A 17,586-nucleotide genomic window follows, 5' to 3' on the forward strand; every position below is an offset into this window, starting at 1 on the left:
CATTGCAACATTACCTACTTACCGTTTTTTTTCCTAAAGTAATACTGTTTACAATCCATGGCTGGGGTAAGAGGCTGTCCTCAGCATTCACTGTGATGTCTGCTATATTATTATTTCAGTGAGGTATATTAGGTGGCAGTTGTGGAGAAATTTTCTCCAGGAGGGGGGTATCAGCCCCCATCAGCCCCCATCAGCCCCCTTCAGCCCCTTCAGCCCCTTTCAGCCCTGAGGGGCCCAACCCTCTCAGAAGGGGCAAATATCTTGTTTACTGCTAGAGCGAGTAATTGATCCCAGATGCAGTACCAGTATACGACCTGTGGTCAAGCGACCGCAGCTCCTTGCAGTCCAGTGTTGCAGAGTGTATTTTAATAAGAGACAGTGCATCTCTTACCTTAGCAGGACAATTAAGGAAAATCCTGCTTCCACTTTATTACCATAGTAAAGATAGTGGACATTGTTGTCTATGCTTAAGACAGCAAGATTTAAACATTCTGCTTTGCCTCATGGAGGAAGTGGCAAGGAAGCAAAGGTACTATGTCAGCTTTTCCTTTGTGCTGGGGGCAGTAATGGCATGGGGTGCTGTGGCATCTTTAGATTACTTTTGACTCTACTGAGAGTGACACTGACGCCAGGATAACCGACAAAGAACACTGATCTGTGCGTTAGTGTGAACAAAGTGTCTCATAAAACACAATAAACACTTAAGAGAAGTGTGATCAACTTCTTAGTGATATTGTGTGAACAATTATTGATGAACAGTGTAACAACGAGTGTTACGATCCAACAGAGTGTAGTGCGACATTCTTCAAAGAACACTATTCTTCAATCAACTCAACGGATATTTGGGCGTAATTACGGGTCAGATACATATACCCAGGTAAGTGTTTTAACTCGTGATGTACTACTATTGACTACTCAGTTGAGTATAAAGTCGTGAGTTAGTCACTTACCATAAACCCCGGTGATAGACGGACCTTTGAGTCCACACAAGTAAGTTTGTCAGCAATCAGTGAATGAAATATGCTGACATAACACCCCCTAGGGTTAATTTATAATCTTACAAATTATAACTCATTTCCAGCCCGTTGAGAGATGACTTCGACAGCTTCTCAAGACCTCGTCTGCAGGGGCGGCTGTGCAGGCGATGAGCTGTCTTTCTAAGTTAAGTTTTCACTATACAAACTGTTTAAACTTAGCTGGTAATACCATTTCTCAACAGCAGTAGCCTGAACTGACTCAAGTGGAAGTTATCATTGAATTTGAACCTCTTGTTTAATATGATATATGTCAGAATTCTAATTTTATGATCAATATTACCTACTATGGAAAGTTTTCTAGGGGTGTTACCAGTATGTACCTCAACATTACATGCATACGAGTAATCTCATTTGGAGACAACAACTATAATGTTTACCGTAGTCACCCCATGTAGACATGTGAGAAAACTTAACCACCTCTGGTCACTGCAGGTGGCCCCCTCGACCCTCACAATCTTATCCATATCTACCCGAGACCAGTATAAATTGAATAGCACCCACAAGTACGGCGCTACTAATTAATTGTGGACTGTATAGATTATAATAGTTTAACTGAATGAAGGGGGGGGGGTAGGTTGCACATGTATATATCCATCAAGGAAAAAACACTTGTATATAATCCTACCACTTACCAGATATTCTCTGGTGGTCACTTGACGTAGCTGGATCACCCATAACCTATCCAATTACAACATACCTAACTGGCCAGTATCAGTCTGCTGTAACTAGAAGGGTTACTTAACTGTGGGTAATTGATGCTCCTTATTTCCTCCATTCACCATCTCATTTCGATGTCCTGCTACACCGACACGGTTCTTATTCCAGCAGGACGAGGTATCCGTTGGTTTGTCCCGGTTTAGAAGTCGTGACTCCATAAAAACTTCACTATCCTCGGGACGGGAACCACGAGGACTAATGTGTACACTCGGAGCAGGGCGACTTATTTCACTTCCTGCATTCTCTTAACTTAATGTTATTATCACTGATTACATTACCATTCACAAGACGATTTAATGTCTCATAATTATTATACACATTAGAGGTCACTCAATTAAGATCTGAGACCGATGAGTGATGATTAAATCACGGGTATTTTCCCTGGGACACTCCATGGCGATGCGCCAGTCACCACCAGTCCTACCATTATTCACTAATTTTACCACTTTATTACGGTGGTCCCATAAATCAGGTTCCCTCACTCTTCACCAGGAACAGTTACGACACCTCCTATTATGAAGTGAGGCCTATATTAATCCTTAGGCTGCCGTGAACGCCAATTTCCTGGTCCTATGTTTTCACAGCCTCCTTACTACATTCAAAGCACTCCCGCTCCTCCATGCCCTGTGTCGACCTCTTCCCCCATACATCCGCGCAGGCGCAGAGGGAACTCTTGGTTCTATTCCATTTTCAAATACATTTTTGACCCATATCGACACATTAAACACCTATTAGACACTGTAGCTTCGGAAAATTAAAATATTTTCCACACCTACTCTCTCTCTCTCTCTCTCTCTCTTCCTCTCTTTCATCTTTGTAATTTGTGATTAGGTGTAAGATCGTGTCTGTATCATGCATTATATGTACCATATTATTCACACACATAGAAGAAGTCTCTGAATGTATTTTTAGTGAGGTGTGTATCGTATTAAGTAGTAGTGACCTGAGTTAAGTATAATTGGAAGTGTACATTGAACTTGAGCACTTGTGTCATTTGATCTACTTTAGATTTCTGATTTACTCTTGCATAAGCTATAAGTGGAACGTAAGCGAGGAATTCTTGCGTTGTGAGTATTATATGAGACAGCATCACCTGCAAACATGGCAACTCTCATTTCCATCAGCTATCATCATTTCCATCAGCAGGCTATGGAAATGATGATAGCTTCCAGATCTTTAAAAGTAAACAAAGGAGAAAAAGTGAGAAAGGACTAGAGCACCGACGTAGTCAGACTCACCTGACTCATAGACAATGTGAAACTAAACGTCTCTGGTGCACAGAGGCTGCAAGAAGTCTTTCTTCAAAGGAAGAATGCGTTAAGCTGAACTTCCCTGACAACAACCTGATGCCTGCTAAGTGTGCATGACAACACCCTGATGCCTGCTAAGTGTGCATGACAACACCCTGATGCCTGCTAAGTGTGCATGACAACACCCTGATGCCTGCTAAGTGTGCATGACAACACCCTGATGCCTGCTAAGTGTGCATGGCAACACTCCGATGCCTGCTAAGTGTGCATGACAACACCCTGATGCCTGCTAAGTGTATGACAACACCGTGATGCCTGCTAAGTGTGCATGACAACACCCTAATGCCAGCTAAGTGTGCATGACAACACCATGTTGCCTGCTAAGTGTGCATGACAACACCCTGCTGCCTGCTAAGTGCGCATGACAACACCCTGCTGAAAGCTAAGTGTGCATGACAACACCCTGATGCCTGCTAAGTGTGCATGACAACACTGACGCCTGTTAAGTGTGCATGACAACACCCTGCTGCCTGCTAGGTATCCATGACAACACTCTGATGCCTGTTAAGTGTGCATGACAACACCCTAATGCCTGCTAAGTGTGCATGACAACACCCTGATGCCTGCTAAGTGTGCATGACAACACCCTGATGCCTGCCAAGTGTGCATGACAACGCCCTGATGCCTGCTAAGTTTACATGACAACGCTCTGATGCCTACTAAGTATGCATGACAACACCCTGCTGCCTGCTAAGTGTGCATGACAACACCCTGTTGCCTGCTAAGTGTGCATGACAACACCCTGGTGCGTGCTAAGTGTGCATGACAACACACCGATGCCTGTTAAATGTGCATGACAACACCCTGATGCCTGCTAAGTGTGCATGACAACACCCTACTGCCTGCTAAGTGTGCATGACAACACCCTGCTGCCTGCTAAGTGTGCTTGACAACACCCTGATGCCTGCTAAGCGTGCATGACAACACACTGATGCCTGCTAAGTGTGTTTGACAACACCCTGATGCCTGCTAAGCGTGCATGACAACACCCTGATGCCTGCTAAGTGTTCATGACAACACCGTGATGCCTGCTAAGTGTGCATGACAACACCCTGATGCCTGCTAAGTGTGCATGATGACACCCTTCTGTCTGCTAAGTGTGCATGACAACACCTTGCTGCCTGGTAAGTGTGCATTACAACACCCTGATGCCTGCTAAGTGTGCATGACAACACCCTGATGCCTGCTAAGTGTGCATGACAACACCATGATGCACGCTATGTGTGCATGACAACACCATGATGCCTGCTAAGTGTGCATGACAACACCCTGCTGCCTGCTTAATGTGCATGACAACACCCTGATGCCTGCTAAATGTGCATGCCAACACCCTGATGCCTGCTAAGTGTGCATGACAACACACTGATGCCTGCTAAGTGTGCATGACGACACCCTTCTGCCTGCTAAGTGTGCATTACATAACCCTGGTGCCTGCTACGTGTGAATGACAACACCCTGGTGCCTGCTAAGTGTGAATGACAACACCCTGATGCCTGCTAAGTGTGCATGACAACACCCTGCTGCCTGGTAAATGTGCATGACAACACCCTGATGCCTGCTAAGTGTGCATGACAACACCCTGCTGCCTGCTAAGTGTGCATGACAGCATCCTGATGCCTGCTAAGTGTGAATGGCAACACCCTGATGCCTGCTAAGTGTGTATGACAACACCCTGATGCCTGCTAAGTGTGCATGACAACACCCTGATGCCTGCTAAGTGTTCATGACAACACCCTGCTGCCTGTTAAGTGTGCGCGACAACACCCTGATGCCTGCTAAGCGTGCAGGACAACACCCTGCTGCCTGCTAAGGACGCTTGACAACACCCTTGTGCCTGCTAAGTGTGCATGACAACACCCTGCTGCCTGCTAAGTGTGCATGTCAACACCCTGATGCCTGCTAAGTGTGCATGACAACACCCTGATGCCTCCTAAGTGTGCCTGGCAACACACTGATGCCTGCTAAGTGTGCATGACAACACCCTGATGCATGCTAAGTGTGCATGACAACACCCTGATGCCTGCTAAGTGTGCATGGCAACACCCTGATGCCTGCTAAGTGTGCATGACAACACCCTGATGCCTGCTAAATGTGCATGACAACACCCAGCTGCCTGCAAAATGTGCATGCCAACACCCTGATGCCTGCTAAGTTTGCATGACAACACCCTGATGCCTGCTAAGTGTGCATGACAACACCCTGATGCCTGGTAAGTGTGCATGACAACACCCTGATGCCTGCTAAGCGTGCATGACAACACCCTGATGCCTACTAAGTGTGAATGACAACACCCTTATGCCTACTAAGCGTGCATGACAACACCCAGCTGCCTGCTAAATGTGCATGCCAACACCCTGATGCCTCCTAAGTGTGCATGACAACACCCTGATGCCTGCTAAGTGTGCATGACAACACCCTGATGCCTGCTAAGTGTGTATGACAACACCCTGATGCTGCTGAATGTGAATAACAACCTGATGCCTGCTAAGCGTGCATGACAACACCCTGATTCCTGCTAAGTGTGCATGACAACACCCTGATGCCTGCTAAGTGTGCATGACAACACCCTGATGCCTGCTAAGTGTATGACAACACCCTGATGCATGCTATGTGTGCATGGCAACACCCTGATGCCTGCTTAGTGTGCATGACAACACCCTGATGCCTGCTAAATGCGCATGACAACACCCTGATGCCTGCTAAGTGCGCATGACAACTCCCTGATGCCTGCTAAGTGTGCATGAAAACACCCTGATGCCTCCTAAGTGTGCATGACAGCACCCTGATGCCTGCTAAGTGTGCATGACAACACCCTGATGCCTCCTAAGTGTGCATGACAACACCCTGATGCCTGCTAAGTGTGCATGACAACACCGTGCTGCCTGCTTAGTGTGCATGACAACACCCTGATGCCTGCTAAGTGTGCATGACAACACCCTGATGCCTGCTAAGTGTGCATGACAACACCCTGATACCTGCTAAGTTTGCATGACAACACCCTGATGTCTGCTAAGTGTGCATGACAACACCCTGATGCCTGCTAAGTGTGCATGACAACACCCTGATGCCTGCTAAGTGTGCATGACAACACCCTGATTCCTGCTAAGTGTGCATGACAACACCCTGATGCCTGCTAAGTGTGCATGACAACACTGTGATGCCTGCTAAGTGTATGACAACACCCTGATGCATGCTATGTGTGCATGACAACACCCTGATGCCTGCTAAATGTGCATGACAACACCCTGATGCCTGCTAAATGCGCATGACAACACCCTGATGCCTGCTAAGTTTGCATGACAACACCCTGATGCCTCCTAAGTGTGCATGACAGCACCCTGATGCCTGCTAAGTGTGCATGACAACACCCTGATGCCTCGTAAGTGTGCATGATAACACCCTGCTGCCTGCTAAGTGTGCATGACAACACTCTGATGCCTGCTAAGTGTGCATGACAACACCCTGATGCCTGCTAAGTGTGCATGACAACACCCTGATGCCTGCTAAGTGTGCATGACAACACTGAGATGCCTGCTAAGTGTATGACAACACCCTGATGCATGCTATGTGTGCATGACAACACCCTGATGCCTGCTAAATGTGCATGACAACACCCTGATGCCTGCTAAATGCGCATGACAACACCCTGATGCCTGCTAAGTTTGCATGACAACACCCTGATGCCTCCTAAGTGTGCATGACAGCACCCTGATGCCTGCTAAGTGTGCATGACAACACCCTGATGCCTCGTAAGTGTGCATGATAACACCCTGCTGCCTGCTAAGTGTGCATGACAACACCCTGATGCCTGCTAAGTGTGCATGACAACACCCTGATGCCTGCTAAGTGTGCATGACAACACCCTGATGCCTGCTAAGTTTGCATGACAACACCCTGATGTGTGCTAAGTGTGCATGACAATAACCTGATGCCTGCTAAGTGTGCATGACAACACCCTGATGCCTGCTAAGTGTGCATGACAACACCCTGATGCCTGCTAAGTGTGCATGACAACACCCTGATGCCTGCTAAGTGTGCATGACAAAACCCTGATGCCTACTAAGTGTGCATGACAACACCCTGATGCCTGCTAAGTGTATGACAACACCCTGATGCATGCTATGTGTGCATGACAACACCCTGATGCCTGCTAAGTGTGCATGACAACTCCCTGATGCCTGCTAAATGCGCATGACAACACCCTGATGCCTGCTATGTTTGCATGACAACACCCTGATGCCTGCTAAGTGTGCATGACAGCACCCTGATGCCTGCTAAGTGTGCATGACAACACCCTGATGCCTCCTAAGTGTGCATGACAGCACCCTGATGCCTGCTAAGTGTGCATGACAACACCCTGATGCCTCCTAAGTGTGCATGACAGCACCCTGATGCCTGCTAAGTGTGCATGACAACACCCTGATGCCTGCTAAGTGTGCACGACAACACCCTGCTGCCTGCTAAGTGTGCATGACAACACCCTGATGCCTGCTAAGTGTGCATGACAACACCCTGATGCCTGCTAAGTGTGCATGACAACAACCTGATGCCTGCTAAGTGTGCATGACAACACCCTGATACCTGCTAAGTTTGCATGACAACACCCTGGTGCCTGCTAAGTGTGCATGACAACACCCTGATACCTGCTAAGTTTGCATGACAACACCCTGCTGCCTGCTAAGTGTGCATGACAACACCCTGATGCCTGCTAAGTGTGCATGACAACACCCTGATGCCTGCTAAGTGTGCATGACAACACCCTGATACCTGCTAAGTGTGTATGACAACACCCTGATGCCTGCTAAGTGTGCATGACAACACCCTGATGCCTGCTAAGTGTGCATGACAACACCCTGATACCTGCTAAGTTTGCATGACAACACCCTGATTCCTGTTAAGTGTGCATGACAACACCCTGATGCCTGCTAAGTGTGCATGACAACACCCTGATACCTGCTAAGTTTGCATGACAACACCCTGATGCCTGCTAAGTGTGCATGACAACACCATGATACCTGCTAAGTGTGCATGACAACACCCTGATGCCTGCTAAGTGTGCATGACAACACCCTGATACCTGCTAAGTTTGCATGACAACACCCTGATTCCTGTTAAGTGTGCATGACAACACCCTGATGCCTGCTAAGTGTGCATGACAACACCCTGATGCCTGCTAAGTGTGCATGACAACACCCTGATGCCTGCTAAGTGTGCATGACAACACCCTGAAGCCTGCTAAGTGTGCATGGTTAATGGAAGCTGTAAAGAAACATCGTAACTCAAGGATCCAATTTAAGAAAAACACACACCACTTTGTGTTTGTGAAACAGTATGAAGAACTGATCAATGATCTACTTAGTACACCTTATTGGGGTATTAAGCTGCTCCGACCTCCATCAGACACTTACCACTATAAAAAATGGGTCAGTATCATAATCTTTGGATACCCTCTCTACATGGACCCATCCCATCTGATTCTCAATGAGCATATTATCAAGCCTAAAAGACTTATAGGAAAATCCCAAATTATTGCCAGTTGGGTAGGCCCTGTGCCCCTCCCTCGAAATATTTGGGTGCATGGTTTACGTTTCCTAAACAACGAAGTGTACCTACACCTTCGACGTAGGTGTTACAAATGCCAGCACTATGGCCATGTTGCAGTAGACTATGAAATGCTACATTCTTGGTGTGGTAAGTGTGCTGGGAAACATTCCACTAGAGAATGTACAGTAGGCCTTGACAGCCATTTAAGCGTATTAACTGTAAAGAAGTTGGGGTTACAGTTTCCCATAAGGACTGCAGTCAGAACCCAAACAACCTTCTACGTAAACCTGATAACAGTCCTTTAATGGCAACTGAGGATGAGGCCATCCAGTCTACCATAACCAGATCTGAGACTGAACCTCTGCAAAGTGTGGAAGAACCCAACCTCACTGCAAAGGATTCTGGTGATACCAGAATGCCATCACACACACTAGTTGTGGAGGAGCTAGCCATCCCTGCTAGCACATGTGGAACTACTGATCTGCCACTACTGATACCTACGCCTACACCTGAATATGGGGATGAGCTTGTCATTTTTCCCAATCCACACAACTACAACAGTCAGGCGGACACCACACAGGTAACCCCCCTCGAAACTGGAGATAAGTCAGATGCACAGGACCTACCTGCAATAAATGATGAATAAGACTTGCCACAGGCACCATCAGAGAACACTAATGTAACCATGGTACCTGTTAAGGTGATAGGTGTTAAAGAAAGCATTGGAATCGCATGACCTTCCTCACATTACAGCAGTTTTGCAGAAAAAAATTGAGCATCTTGAACAGATCCTGACAAGTTTAATAAATATATGTTGTCAGGATGATGCTCTTGAGCATGGTGATGATGTCAAAAGTGCAGCAATCTCCGTTCAGTTTCAAGCAATTTGTAAGAAAGAAGCCCTTGACTCTTGGCTTCAAGACTTGCTTTGGAACTGGCTGCCAAGATGCCGAAAAATGCTTAAAAGTAAAGGTCCTGAAGATAAAGACGTACAAATTATGATATTTGCTCTTAAGTGCCTGCACACTGTAGCCAAAGCATAATAGTCTTACCATCTTAAGCAAGAGATTGTAATAACTCACTACAATGGATACATTACAAATCTTTTCATGGAACATTACTTCCATCAGGAAGCGGTTGCCTGGTTTACATCATATTAGTGCAACCAAGAATACTGATGTCATCTGTTTGCAGGAATGTAGACTGAAAGATGGAGCACCTCCACCAAACTTGCCTGGATATGCAGCTTATAACCTAAGGTCAACCAACTGTTGTGTGATGTATGTCAGAAAAAACTTGCCACATTCACTCCTTTCCTTGCAGAGTCGAGTTAACATGCAGTATCATGGTGTCAAAGTATATGCAGGCGATTTTTCCAAAAAACATTTTTAATCTCTATGCCCCAGCGAACCAGCTTCGACCTGATGCTTTACCAGATCGCATCAATAGTGAACCTACGCTTATTCTTGGAGATTTTAATGCCAGACATAAGAATATTGATGGGTCTATAACAAACACCAATGGAACTAAACTAGTGAAATTGCTAAATGAGCATGATAATGCTCGAATTGTGGGCACTACTGAGCCTACTCACATATATGGTGGCATACTGGATCTGTCTTGGATTTAATACATCATATACGATGCATGACTCTGTCATAGTTGATGATCTTCTATCTGATCACTTCCCAAGACTAACAACTGTCAATCTTGATCACATCTCCAGCAATCAAGAAGCTAAATTCAGAAGGAGGAAACTTATTCTCAACCAAGAACACAGAGATAACTTTATTAAACACTTTGATCAATGGTATAAGAATTACCAGCCCACTGGCACACAAAAATTTAATGATGATTTAGTTGCCACTATTGAGACTGTCCTCACAGATCAAGTGGGCAGGAATAGGAAACATAGACCCTCCACTATAAATAACAATAAAACCAGTGTAAATACTATAATTATCCAGAGCTACGCAATCTAACACATGCAGCTAGAAGGATTGATAAAGCATACCGTGAATGTAGAACCTCAGACCTGCTCAGAACCTTCCAAGCTGCACTAACAAATGCAAGGAATAGAAAGCAAGAACTTAGGCAACAGGAATGGGAACAATTTGTTAGTGGATTAAATAGGTCCACCCCTTTAAGTTTGGCTTGGAAAGATATAAATAAAATAACCGGGAAAAAGACTGGCAATGTTGTTCATCCCTTTCCTCTTGAAAAAGCAAATGACCTCATAAATGACTGATCCAAAACATCCAGACATGAAAACCTTCCATCTCATAATAGAAAAAAGTTAGAGTACTTCAGAAGAAATGTTGAAACTGATTAATTTTATGAGCCAAAATATTGATGAAAGCGATTGCCTCTTTACCGAGTATGAATTAGATAATGCATTAACTAAATGTCGATCAACTGCTCCTGGAGAGGATGGTATAACCTATGATATTCTCAGAACTCTAAGGCACGTGCCTGATAATCCTTTGTTGGCACTGTATAATCTCAGTTACACTGAGGTCGTTCTTCCTACTTCCTGGACCAATAGTCTCATTGTGCCTAGCCCTATGCCCCAACAGCCTGATACATTTAGACCGATCTCCTTAACTAGTTGTCTTTGTAAAACTTTTGAAAGAATGATGCTTAACAGACTGTACTACAGAATCAGACATCAACTTTCCCCCTACCTCTATGGGTTCATGAAAGGTAAAAGTGTGCAGAACTGTATTTCCACCTTTCTCACTGCACACACCTCTACTAGTTTTACCACTTTTCTTGATCTAAAATCTGCATTTGATATTGCGAACAGAGCCGTTATACTACATGAATTAGCCAAAATGAATATTGGTGGTAGCTTACTCTGCTGGATAATAGGATACCTGTCAAATAAAGTATCCTCTGTCCTTTACCAAGGCTTTAGAAGTGAGTCTAAAGAAATATCTTTAGGTACACCGCAGGGAGGAGTTCTCAGTCCCATGCTATTTAATATTCTGATTAATGCTCTCCTAAATGCTCTACCTGCCTCACCTAAACATATAGCTATAAGCTATGCTGATGACATCATGATCCATACAACAGGGCATAAGAAGATGAATACCATTCTTAATGAAGTTTAATCAATTTGTAATCGACTAGGCCTCATAATATCTTCCTCTAAAACAAAGATATTAACAAGCAAACGACATCCCCCACCCATCTATTTGCAGGGTGAAAACATTAGCTACGTTAAAACTTACAGATATCTTGGTGAAGATGTACCCTTTAACAAATCCACTATACCACAACTAAATAAGAAATGCAAAGGTAGGGTAAATGCTCTCAAAGCTGTTGCTGGCTACAACCCCAACTACGGTGCTAATGTTGCTGGCTACAACCCTAACTATGGTGCTAATGTTGCTGGTTACAACCCCAACTATGATGCTAATGTTGCTGGCTACAACCCCAGCTTTGGTGCTAATGTTGCTGGCTACAACCCCAGCTATGGTGCTAATGTTGCTGGCTACAACCCCAGCTATGGTGCTAATGTTGCTGGCTACAACCCCAACTATGGTGCTAATGTTACTGGCTACAACCCCAACAATGGTGCTAATGTGAGAATCGTGAGAATGATATACATAACCTATGCTAGGTCCTTAATTGATTATGCTGCTCCCATGTTGATATTAGCTAGAGAAAGTTCTCTCCGACCCTTGGAGTTTATGCAAAATGAAGCTCTCAGAATTATTCTTTGGTGTCCGAAATCTACAAAAGTTCTTAATATGAGGAAGGAGCTTGGTATTTCTAGTATCAGTGATAGGATTGTTGAGATTAACACTGTACTCGGTATTAGAATGTTAAGGAATGAACCAGACTCTATCACAATGAATCTTACCAAGTGTCTAGAGGTAAATACACACAGATCTAAATGGATTGTGAACACGCGCAATTGCATTAAGTTTTATAACCTACATGAACTGTATCACTGTAGACAACAAGAGCATTTTACCCCGCCGTGGAAGATGTGTTCATTTAATGCCACATACCTGCAAGTCCCTCCCAAGAAGCTCATTGCTAGTAATCCCTTCCTTAAATCACTTGTTAAAGCAACTGCTCAAGAAGAAATTTCTCACCGAGCTGGTAGCAATAAGTTATCACAAGTTATACACACTGAAGGATCTAAACAGGAGTCTTCTGGCAGGGCTGCATCTGCTCTTGTTGCCACCTCCCTTGTTAAGAACGATAATAAATTTGTTGAACTAAGCATAAGAATTAACAACTGGGCGTCTACACTGCAAACTGAATTGTTTGCAATCCTAATGGCGCTAAATCTAACCTATGACACTGAGCTTGACTCTATCATCATTACTGATTCTATGTCATCATTGAAGGCTCTTGACTCATATAATGACTCCAACAACATGCTCATTGGAGAAGCCAGGTATAGATACTCAAAAATCAGGGACAAAGGAATTAATGTACAATTGCTATGGATCCCATCACACATTGGATTACTCCTTCATGATAAAGTTGATATGTTAGCCAAGAAGAGTACCCAGAAGGAGAATGTAGAATATAACTTTGGTATATCTGTGTCTAGCATTAGGAATAATATTAGGAGAGAAGTAAATAATGAAAATGATTGTTATAGGAATGCAGTTAGAAGCCTGAGTAGATCTATAACCCACTATGATAACATGAACGTAGATAAGTATGTTCATGGAGCAACTTGCAATGTGAACAGACTGACTGATGTTGTAGCGGCCAGGCTTAGGCTTGGTTACAAGTACTTCTGGCAATTTGGGAGACACACAGATAATGATCAAACTAAATTCAAATTATGTGATCAGGCACATGGTCATGTCTTGAACACTATGTGCTTAATTGTCCACTTATTGCGGAATACAGAGACAGACAGTATAATAACCTTTGTGACATGTCAAGATATCTTATTAATGAAAATAAGATACCAGATATACTAAGGAAATTTCCTAAATTTGCATGTAACAGATAAGTGAACTGTAGATATGTAGATAAATAAAAACCCCTATGTACACCTGTTAACCCTTTGGGGCCTAGTTCCTAGACCTTTTGTGTATCCATATGCTCTTGCGCTACCCCCACAGGATGGATATGGGGTGCACAATAAACTAGCCACTTGGGGGGCAAAATCTATTCTAAATTTAATCTGAGTGCCACATTGATTTGTTGATATCTTGATACTGCAAGTTCCGAGTGACTTATAAATTAATATAACAGTGTATTTAAGGATATAACTCAGAGATAATTGAGATATTAGTGTTATGTTATAGCTCGTGAATACTTTTTCTTTAATTACAATCTTTAATTACAATGTCAGATCTTTGAGCAAACATTATGATGACCTCACAGCATTACTCAATTCCCTTCATACCAGTATGTCAATCATCACACTCACAGAAACCTGGCTAAAACCTGGTACTACAGATGTCTATGCCATTCCAGGTTACTCAGCCATACACAACTGTAGGACAGATCAGCAAGGGGTGGAACAGATATATACTACTCAGATAAACTTGAATATATAAACAGTTCTTGCACAAGGAATGAACATGGTGAATATATTATATCTAAATTTAAATCAAAAGATCTGCAAAAAACCCTCACAGTTATAAACATCTACAAATTACCAAAGTCAAACATTTACCATTTCAGGGAAAAGTTAGGAAACATGATAACTGATGCACATATGAACAAAGACCACCTACTACTAACAGGAGATTTCAATATAAATCTACTACATGACCAAGACGCACTAGTAACCGAATTCACAAATACTATGAGCAACTGCTTGTTGCTACCAACAATAACAAAACCTACAAGAATCTCCGAGACTAGTATCACCTTATTAGACCACATCTGGACTAACACCATATCCTCTTTAAAATCAGGCATAATCACAGACAACACCACAGACCACTACCCTACCTTTCTCATAACCAACCTAGGTAAATTGTCCCAAGACACTACTAAAGTTACCTTCAGACTACATAACGAAACAGCTGTAAATAACTTTATAACAGCTATGAATAATATTGACTGGCATAATGAGCTTGAAACATATACAGATGCGAATGAATGTATTAATAAATTTATAAAAAAAAAAAACACTACCTCTATAACAAGCATTGCCCTAAAAAAAACTAATCAGGTCACAGCTAAGAGACTGAAGAGTCCCTGGCTAACACCCAGCATCTTTAAATCCATTGACACAAAGCACCAATATGAAAAACAATACAGAATGGGTCAAAAAACTAGAGGCCAGTCTAAATGTTACTCGTCAATCCTTACCAGCCTGATAAGAAGGTCAAAAAAATTGTATTATGAAAACAGATTACATGACATAAAAGGTGAAATTAATAAGACCTGGAAAACCCTATCTGAAATTCTAGGCACTAAAAATATATCCAAAAACAAAACAAATTAAATAAATCAGACGAACCCCTACTCACACCAACTTAAACAGTAAACAGACTCAATGTTTCTTCTCCACCATAAGAAAGAATCTAGCGAGCAAAATCCCAAGCTCAAACACCCGTCCATCAGAGTACCTCACGGGCACCTACCCAAAAACACTATTCCTAGCCCCAATCAACCAAACAGAAGTCTTGCTCATCATCAACACCCTCAAAACCAAGGCAGAGGACATAAATAACATACCACCTTTTATGTACAAAAAAGCATCACAAGCACTGTCACCAATTATTGCAACACTCTTTAGCAAATCCATCGAATCCTTCACCTTCCCAGCAATTCTCAAAATAGCGAGGGTCACCCCAATCCACAAAAGGAGGTGATCAAACCGACTTGAATAACTATAGACCAGTATCGAACCTACCTCTCAGCTCTAAAATCTTTGAAAAAATAATTCATAGGCAGATCTACTCTTACCTAGTCTTACACAACATTCTAAACCCTTGTCAGTTTGGGTTTAGGGCTAATAAAAGCACAAATGATGCTATTATACACATGCTTGAACTAACATACACCGCTCTCGAGAAGAAAGTCCCGCTGAGAATCTTTATTGATTTACGTAAAGCTTTTGATACTGTCGAACATGATTTGCTGCACATTAAATTAACACACTATGGTATAAGAGGGCACTCTCTCAACTACCAAGTCATACCTTAGTAACAGAAGCCAATATGTGTACACAAGTGGAACAAACTCTTCCACTCAACCAATCACAGTCAGTGTCCCACAAGAAAGTGTCCATGGGCCACTCCTCTTTCTCATTTACATCAATGACCTACCGAACGCATCACAGCTACTCAAACCCATATTATTTACAAATGACACAACATACGTCTCCTCTCACCCAAACCCAGTCATACTGGCTAACACTGTTAATGCCGAATTACAGAAAATATCTACCTGGATGATGACATATAACAAAACCTATTTCATTCAGTTTGGAAACAGAGCCGGAAATGTTCCACTTAACATAATGCTAAACTGATCACGCATCACGAAACTCACAGAGGGAAAATTCCTAGGAATCCACCTTGACAGTAGCCTCAAATTCCATACACACATACAACAAATTTCCAGGGAAATCTCTAATACAGTAGGCATACTATCAAAAATACGGTACTATGCTCCACAATCAGCACTCCTTGCACTGCATCATTCACTCATCTACCCTTATCTCACATACGGAATTTGTGCATGGGGATCAACAACATTAAATCACCTAAGACCACTAATAACCCAGCAAAAGGCTGCAGTCAGAGTGATAACAAATTCCCACTCCTGACAGCAGACTCCACCAATATTCAGAAGTCTAAAACTGCTCACCGTTAAGAACATCCATACTAATCCATGTACCTACTACATACATAGAACACTACACTCAAACACAAACCCTCCACTCAAGCTTCTCCTCACCAACCTTAACAGGACACGCGACCGCAACACAAGATACGGATCTCTTTTTGATGTACCCCGTGTCCATATCTCACTCTGAAAAACTCTATGCACATAAAAAGCCCCAAAATTTGGAATTCATTATCAGTAAATACTAAAGTAACAAGGTCTGAACACCAATTTAAGGCTCTTCTCAAAAACCCCCTACTCACCCTAAACTAAATACGTACTCATTACTCAATATTTGATTTTACAAATAATCTCCCAATTACCTAAATCTTAAAACTTCAAATCTAGACACCCAAAGTTTATACATTATTAATACTACACTATATTATAAATACCTACCCAAAACAATACTGTCTTACATCCAGTTGTAGCAATCACATACTGTAAACTACGTTCAACAACTCACAATGTTATATCCCCATAATATAATTACAATATTCATTATTGAAACTATTGTAATTAGAGTAAAATTACTGTCTACTATAATTAAAAAAAGATGAAAATTTAAACAAACTATGATCAGTTTCCTTAGTATTAAGTAGTGTGTAAGATATAATATTAAGTCTGCCTATAATGCTTAGGTATGATAGTGACTCTTATTAAGTCTGCCTATAATGCTTAGGCATGATAGTGACTCTTATTAAGTCTGCCTATAATGCTTAGGCATGATAGTGACTCTTTATACTGCAACTCAGTGTTGTAATGTCAATGTAATCTTGCAAAGAAATAAAATTTGGTTTGATGCGATTTGATTTGAGAGAGAGAGTGAGAGAGAGAGAGAGAGAGAGAGAGAGAGAGAGAGAGAGAGAGAGAGAGAGAGAGAGAGAGAGAGAGAGAGAGAGAGAGAGAGAGAGAGAGAGAGAGAGAGAGAGAGAGAGAGAGAGAGAGAGCGAGAGAGAGAGAGAGAGAGAGAGAGAGAGAGAGAGAGAGAGAGAGAGAGAGAGAGAGAGAGAGAGAGAGAGAGAGAGAGAGAGAGAGAGAGAGAGAGAGAGAGAGAGAGAGAGAGAGAGAGATAGAGAGAGAGAGAGAGAGAGAGAGAGAGAGAGAGAGAGAGAGAGAGAGAGAGAGAGAGAGAGAGAGAGAGAGAGAGA

At 42.8% G+C, this 17,586-nt stretch overlaps 1 protein-coding gene across 4 annotated transcripts in view; it reads right to left on the reverse strand.

Annotated features, from left to right (window-relative positions):
• The window catches only part of LOC128694511 (glyoxylate/hydroxypyruvate reductase A-like), a 451,562-nt gene that overhangs the window by 103,011 nt on the left and 330,965 nt on the right, over positions 1 to 17,586 (reverse strand). The window lies entirely within an intron of this gene.

This window comes from Cherax quadricarinatus, chromosome 60 (assembly GCF_038502225.1).
Source record: "Cherax quadricarinatus isolate ZL_2023a chromosome 60, ASM3850222v1, whole genome shotgun sequence".
NCBI lineage: Eukaryota > Metazoa > Arthropoda > Malacostraca > Decapoda > Parastacidae > Cherax > Cherax quadricarinatus.